At 42.3% G+C, this 7,586-nt stretch overlaps 1 long non-coding RNA gene across 2 annotated transcripts; it reads left to right on the plus strand.

Annotated features, from left to right (window-relative positions):
* Window positions 1-1,212: 1,212 nt before the first annotated feature.
* LOC117829262 lies at window positions 1,213-6,810 on the plus strand. 2 transcript variants are annotated; one of them, XR_004634587.1, is made up of 3 exons: window positions 1,213-1,588; window positions 2,610-2,719; window positions 4,204-6,810. It is a non-coding gene; the product is annotated as an uncharacterized LOC117829262 (long non-coding RNA). The 2 variants fall into 2 exon arrangements; XR_004634588.1 differs by having other exon boundaries at window positions 6,394-6,810.
* Window positions 6,811-7,586: the final 776 nt, after the last annotated feature.

Genomic DNA, 7,586 nt, shown 5'->3' on the forward strand with positions numbered 1-7,586 from the left:
TTTTGCGGCTCATATATTAGATAAATGGTCTGTCATACCTGGAGATATGAAAGCTCTATCTTTTGCAGTTTCTCTCAAATCCACTAAATCTTTGTGAAGTTGTTTTGTTCCACACAGACTTGTAAAGGAAGGACCAGACTGTGAAGTCAAAGAAGAGATCATTTCACATCTAAATATCTGATCTTGAAGTGGTTCAAATGTTTTAATGAGAATTGTAAGTTTGTGGACAATTACATTGAAATCTTAATTTTGCAGGGCACTATAAATGTTGATGAAAAGATGAGCTCAGGCTCTTTCTTTGCTCCATCTGAGCTCAACTTGAGACACAAAAACTGAGTCTGACAAAAACAAATGGATGAGGTTAGATTCAATGAGAGAGCTCCCTGATTTCTCCACCTGAGCTCAAAAGGAGTCACAACACTTGAGAAATACCTGAGAATCATTTCAGATTGTGACCAGATCTCCTTTTGAACTGAAAGGGAGACTAAGCTGAGACTTTTTGCAACTTTTTTCTGGAGGCAAGAATGAGAAACAGGTGACATAAGCTATGGTCTCATTTTGCTTTCAAACAGATCTCATTGTTGTCTAGGAGACAGAAATGAAACACTTTTGAGATCTCCTCTCTAAATTTATTTTCCTATGGGTCCAGGTTCTTATAAAAACTAAAAATACTCATGAAGGGCTTTTTATTCTGAATTTGTTTTTTAAACTAACAGAAAAGTTCACTTCCTGTTTGGCTATTTGATTGTTATGTAAAGGATGATGTTCGCTCAGCAGGTTGTTTTGGGAAAAAGAATCCCAACAGGGTGAGACAAGACACGGACTGACGGCAATAATCATCCATCACAGCTTCGGATCTGTTCGGTCTCTATTCTAGTCAATGTGTTAACTTCCACTGGATCCGCTCCGTTGCGTTCCGGCTCCCTATCTGATCCGGCAGGTCCGAGTCCTCCAGATCAGAGACACAAGACTTCTATTTGTCCCGGATGCCGGAGCACGACGCATCAATCTCAACAGAGCAGATGGAGCGGGACAGGAAGTCAGGTTTCACCAAAACAAAATGAAAACGTCCGGTTAATTTTCAGAATAAAACACTCTGTGTTATCACCAGATCGTATTTCACTTAACTACAACAACAAACCAAAGTCATGATGAGCGGAGCCAGGCCTGGAGTCAACAGGTCAGAGGTTTTCAGAGGACCAGAAAGACAACATGGATGAGGAGAGGAGGAGGAGGAGAATCCTTGATTGAGAGCGGCCTTTTATTGAGGCCAGCCTGAGGCACACCTGTGCAATAATCATGTGGTCTAATCAGCATCTTGATATAACACACCTGTGAGGGGGATGGATTATCTCTCACTAACACAGCTTCAGACACATTAGTGAACAGTATTTGAGTGGAATAGTCCTTTAGTGTTCGTGGGAGCAAAAACAAGTGTTGTGTTTATATCTGTGTTCAGTGTGAGTACGATCCTTTCTTTATCGAGTAATCTGTTCTAAAACAAACGTGCATGGTGTTTAGTTTGTTCATTCTGTGGCAAGATGGCGGCCTCCATGGAAGGGTCCCTCTCCTTCTGAAAATATATAAGGTGATTATACACTCATTGAAACATACTTGTGATTATTATATTACATGTCTGTTCTGCTAAATTCTACACACTCTACCTTAAATAATAATAACTGGTATTTATATAGCGCCTTTCAAGAAACCCAAGGTCACTTCACAGGGTCAGGTAGGGGGTCTAGGGGGTAGGGGAGGATATCTAACGGGGAAAGGCCTTGAGGAAAAGGTGCGTTTTGATTGCTTTCTTAAAAGTGTCCAGGGTTGGGGCGCTACAGATGTCTGGAGGGAGAGAGTTCCACAGAGTAGGGGCTGCCACACTGAAGGCTCTGTCCCCAAAGGTCCGCAGCTTAGTCCAGGGGATGGAGAGGAGACCCAGGTCTGAAGACTGTAGGTTCCAGGATGGAGTGTGTTGGTGGAGGAGGTCAGCCAGGTATTGGGGGGGGAGGGCATGCAGGGATTTGTAGGTGAGGAGGAGGAGCTTATAGGTGATGCAGTTCTTAACAGGGAGCTAGTGGAGGTGAATGAGAGTGGGGGTGATGTGCAGCCAGGGATTAGTGTGACTCACATTATATTGTTGACTTCATGTTCTGTCGTGTCTCTCTCTGATTGGTCTCTTGGTTTGGACGACTCTGACACCAGCATTTCAAACCTGAGGTTTTCTTGAACTCGTCTTTTCAAACTGAAACATCTTATGAAAATACTGAAGTGTGAAATCAGAGTCCTGAGGCGTTTCTTCGCTGATTATTCTTTTATTATTTTTAATAGAAAGTCCAACTCTCACTGCAGGTACAAAAACAGAGAGCTGGTGTAGCAGCAGGGCTGAATACATCTGACAGGATCAGAAAGAAGAAGAGGAAGAGGAGGAGGAGGAAGAGAGAGAGGAGGAGGAAGAAGAAGAAAGCTATTCCCCTGTTCATAATTACAGAAAAAATCTTTTACATTCCTTTATCCCAGAGCTGTACATAAAAAAAAAAGACATTTATATATTTCATATTAATATAAAACAAAGATCTCAGAGCAGGTTCATCCCTTTGTGTTTCGTCCAGGCGAGCACAGGTGAGGAGGAAGCAGTCAGAGGAGTGAGCGGTGTCCTGTTTCAGATTCGTGCTCGCTGATTGTCTTCAGTCTGCTCGTGGATAAAGTTTGACCCCTAGAGGTGAGAGGAGGCACGCACAGGTAGAGGACACAGGATCACACCTGAATACAGACGGAGTTAAAATGATGACTCGCTGACGGACATGTTGGAGGTTCAATCTCACGGCTGAAGAGTTCCTTTAAGACGTAGCTGTGAAAATATTAACTCTTTAAATATCATGATCAACATGTTATACTACATTTATACTCCCATCCAATCACTGACTTTTTGGTTGTAATTACTTTTTGGTTACTCATAATTTTGACCTTTCCCTAAATTTAACATTTAATCTCATTATTTAGAAATGTTCCTTAATTTGACATTATTCTCATAATTCAGATTTTTTTTCTCAGAAATTTAACATTTTATCCCTTAACTTTGAAATTTTACTAAATTTAACATTTTTCCTCATAATTTTGAATTTTTACTAAATTTAAAATTGTATTTCATAACTAGACTTTTCCCTAAATTTAACATTAAATCTTATAAATTTAGAAGATTTACTAAATTTGACAGTTTTATTCTCATAATATTGAAATTTTACCAAATTTACCATTTAATCTCATAATTTAGAAATTATATTGAATTTGACATTCTTCTCATAATTTTGAATTTTTTTCCTTAAATTTAACATTTTATCTGAACATTGACATTTTCTTATACTTGACATTTTTCCTCATAATTTTGAATGTTTACTAAATTTAAAATTGTATCTCATATTTTAGAATTTTTCCTAAATTTAAGATTTCATCTGAATATTTAGATATTTTTTCTCAATAATTCAAATTTAAAATGTTTAATTTTATGAAGTTTTTCTATTCATCAGCAGACACTGGCCTCCATATCTTCTTTAATTCAGAGCACCACTGTCTAAAAAAGCACTCCAGTATAAGTCAAAGTCCTCAATTTAATATTAAACCTTAGTAAACATACAAAAGGAAAATAAGGAAAATGTAAAAATCAGTCAAAGTTCAAAGTCCTCAGATTTAATAAATTCCTGGTTAAATTAAATGATAGGTAAACAGAATAATACTGTATCATATTTTGGGATTTTTAATGTAAAAAGTAACTTAAAGGGTTAAATTAATTTACTGAAGTAATAACATTCATTGACTGAAAGCTGCAGGCACTTTTTAACATTTTTAAACCAGCTGATTTTAACTTACTCTGGAGTTGGCAGTAAAATAATCACCTCTAAACTTCTCATTTTAATTTTAAAGCTCCAATGAGGAACGTTCTCTGTGTTGATTTTGGCGCCCCCTGTGGACAAAGTGAGAACTCTTTATCCTGGCTTAATGAACCTGACAGAAATGAGTTTGTTGAGTGATTTCTCGAGCCGTGTTCTCACAGACTCCTAAAAGCTTTCTAAATTTTCCCCTCGTCTTTCTCCGACTTTGGACGACCCCGCTAACCTCCAACATGGCGTCCACTCGTCGAATACTTGGATGCAGCTGGAATGTTTGAACCTTTTGTGTCTCTGCTACACGTTGGAGTTTCTTTTAAAGGGTTTTGCCGACAGAAGACTGCGAGAGAGAAACACGAGCACAGTAAAGACGGACACGTGAAAATAAAGAAGACGCTTCAGGAAGACGAGACGACGGCGACGACGACGACGTTCTGATGAATGCTCTCCTCCCTTCGCTCAGGCCTGTGTGCTTGGACGCCTCTCTCTCTCCTCGGCTCCACGTAGAAAATGCATTGTCTTGATTCATAGAAACCTGAGTTTGTTTTTTTTTTTTGCTCGTACATGTTCATATATTTACACTTCAGCTCCCGTCACACGGAGACGATGATCCGGCTCGTACAGGAGAAGGTCGGAGGCGATGTTAGCGTTGTTTGTACGTCTGATCTTTAAAGACACAAGTCCAACAGTTTGTCCTCAAAGAGCCTGAGAGGACGACTCGCTGAGGAAACATCCTCAGGAAGAATCTTTCAAAAATAACTCTCATGTTTGTCGTGTAGATGTCGGACGTCTCAGTGAGCTGACGCAGATGTTTTAAAGCTGCACAACATATACGATCACTTTAAGTACTTCATTCTGATATCAGCACCTTCATGAAATCAAATCTAGAGAGGAGGACTTTCACCCTGAAACAGAAGGCGTTTTTCACCCGCAGGAACTCTACCCCTGAACTTCGTGTGTTTTGACTGGAGGAACCAGGGTCTAAATTTAGTTCAGGGGTAGATAACCCCCCCAAGCACTTTTCAAAGGTCCTGGGACTTTCAGCTGAACGTGTCAGTGTTTGTGGAGTTTCCACAGCTGTTGAAACACAGAGGGAGTTCCTGGGAATGCAAACTAGTTTAGTTTTTATTAAGATTTCAAAATATTATTTAATATCATTTATTTCCTCCATACGTCACCGGCCTGATTTGCAGAAGGGACTTCAGCTCGCGGCTGAAACACAGACCACAATGGGGGCACAGGAACCTTTTAGTTCCAGGGGAAAGTAGTTCTGGGGGCTGAAAGACCCTGGAACTCTTGGTCAATATGCACCTAGAGTGTTTCTCTGATGCTCTTCAGCTACTTTCTGCATTCAAAGATCTTTTTCCACTCGTTCCATCGCCTGCTTTTTGAATAAATTTACAGCTGAGCTCACAGGAACACTCAGAGGGGAACAGAGAGCCGAGGGACGAGTACAAATATGCAAAGGAAGAGAGTTTATGCAAGATAAGAAACTGACCCATCAGTTCTTCCCCTGACTCTACGTCTCTGGTTCTCCTTCACGTTGATTTGTGTCATGAACAAGCCAGCCAAATTATCGTCCTCAGATTAACTAAAATCAGTTTGCATGTTTTTTAAAAGTGCCTCTAAAGCTCAAAAAGTCTCCTTCTCACCACCAGAGGGCGCCCCCGTCTGCAGAGTCACTTTGTGCAGCTTTAAAACACACCGTCTGATCGTTTGGAGAAGTTTTCACACACTTTATGAGAAACTGTTACTGTATGATGAGAGGAAACACTGCCTCCCAGATATCATATAACGAGATCTTCTCAAACTCCTCTTTGGTCACTTGTTTCAGCCCTCCTTCTCGTCTGTTATTCTCTCTTTTTATCTTGAGTTTTACTGACCGCACAAAACCAGAAAGACATCCCAAACTAAAGGGATGTTTTTAAAGATGTATCGTCCTCTAAAGTCTCTATAAAGCATCAAATGTGGATTCATCCGCCACTGAAAATAGTCCCTGACAAACACTCCTGATCCTGCGAGTTAGACTTTGTGTTTTTGATAATCAGGTTTCTGATTCTCTTTCTCAAACAGACGATAAGTAAACAAACTGTTGGACTTGAACGTCGTCAGAGTGTCAACAAGCGTCCGTTTTGTTCTTTCTGCGTCTAAAAGCTAAAATACTGGAGGTGTGAGATCTAAAAACCTGTCGCTCCGGAGACGTGTCTTCATCTCAGAGACGTCTGATCCGATCTGAAGAGTGAGTAAATGCTTTGAAACCGTTCCTCTCGCTCTGAGCGGCACGTCGCCGTCCGTCCTTCTCTGCAGACGCCGTCATCTCAGAGGCTACTTGAGGTTTTAAACACAGGATCTACAGCTACGCAGAAACCACGACGACAGCAGAGTAACGACGACCCGAGCTCTTTAAATGCATACATGAGATTACCGTGTTCCTATGTTCATGTTCACGCTCCCCGTTTCACCTAAATAAATACAGTACTTTCTTTTTTCCTGACGCGCTGATTGTCCAAAGCAAAGACGGGAACAGACGACGGGCTCTCAACCACGAGAGCCAATCAGAAGAGTCCGTTAAGGTGCAGGACCTGACGGGGGAGGGCGGAGGAAGAGGAAGAGGAAGAAGAAGAAGAAGTGGAGTGGTCTCTGCGTTCCTATTTGGCGTGAGCGGTTCCTGGGTTCAGTCAGTAGTCTGTCCCACCGGACCAGAGAGGGAGACGAGAGGAGGAGGAGGAGGAGGGCCCCGGCGGAGGTCAGATCGAGGTCAGAGTTGAGGAGGAAGAGGAGGTTAAAGTCACAGAGCGGTGGAGGGTGATCTTCTTTATGCCTCTGCGCTGGGCCAGAGTGGAGCAGCCGACCGTCTCCAGGACCGGAGGGACGTTCCGTTTGAGGCCGAGTACGTCGCCTTCATCGGCGCCCTGGAGAGAGGACGCACAGAGAGCTGAGCATCAACCAACCAATCAACCAATCAACCAACCAACCCACCAATCAACCATCAATCAACCAATCACCACCAATCAATCAAACCAACCATCATCAATCAACCAACCAATCAACCAATCAATCAATCATCACCAGCCAAACAACCCACCAATCAACCAATCAACCAATCAACCCACCAACCACCAACCAACCAACCACCAACCAACCACCACCAACCAACCACCAACCACCAACCATCAATCAATCAATCAATCACCAATCAATCATCATCAATCAATCACAGACAGAGAGAACATGAAAGTTCATCGTGGCTGCTTTGACTCTTTGTTTAGTCTAACGTGTTTCTAAACTGGAGGTTTGGGTCCCAAAAGTGGGTCACAGAGGCGTCTGCAGGGGGTCCCGGATGTGCCTGAATAAATCACACGGTCGTGTCTAAAGGCATTATCATGAAGGGCATCTCTTTCCTGTGACGCACTGGCAGCAGTGAGGAGGTTCATTCTCTCTCCAGGACAGCAGGGGGCAGCGATTCACCTCAAAATGTCAGAGTGAAGACTTTCAGAGGGAAAGAGAGGGACGTGTGTCTTTAGTGTCTCACTGAAACCTGCAGAAGAAGGATTCCTGTTCTCTACACCTGATGGGAGACTATCTCAGAGCCAGCAGCACACCGATGAAGACTACGTGAGGGATGAAGAGCGGCGTGGAGACAGACCTTGACGAGGTTCGGCTCGTCGTGTCGGTTCAGTGTGTATTTGGGAAGCTGGTCTCTGT

The sequence above is a fragment of the Notolabrus celidotus genome, chromosome 17 (assembly GCF_009762535.1).
Source record: "Notolabrus celidotus isolate fNotCel1 chromosome 17, fNotCel1.pri, whole genome shotgun sequence".
Classification (NCBI taxonomy): Eukaryota; Metazoa; Chordata; class Actinopteri; order Labriformes; family Labridae; genus Notolabrus; species Notolabrus celidotus.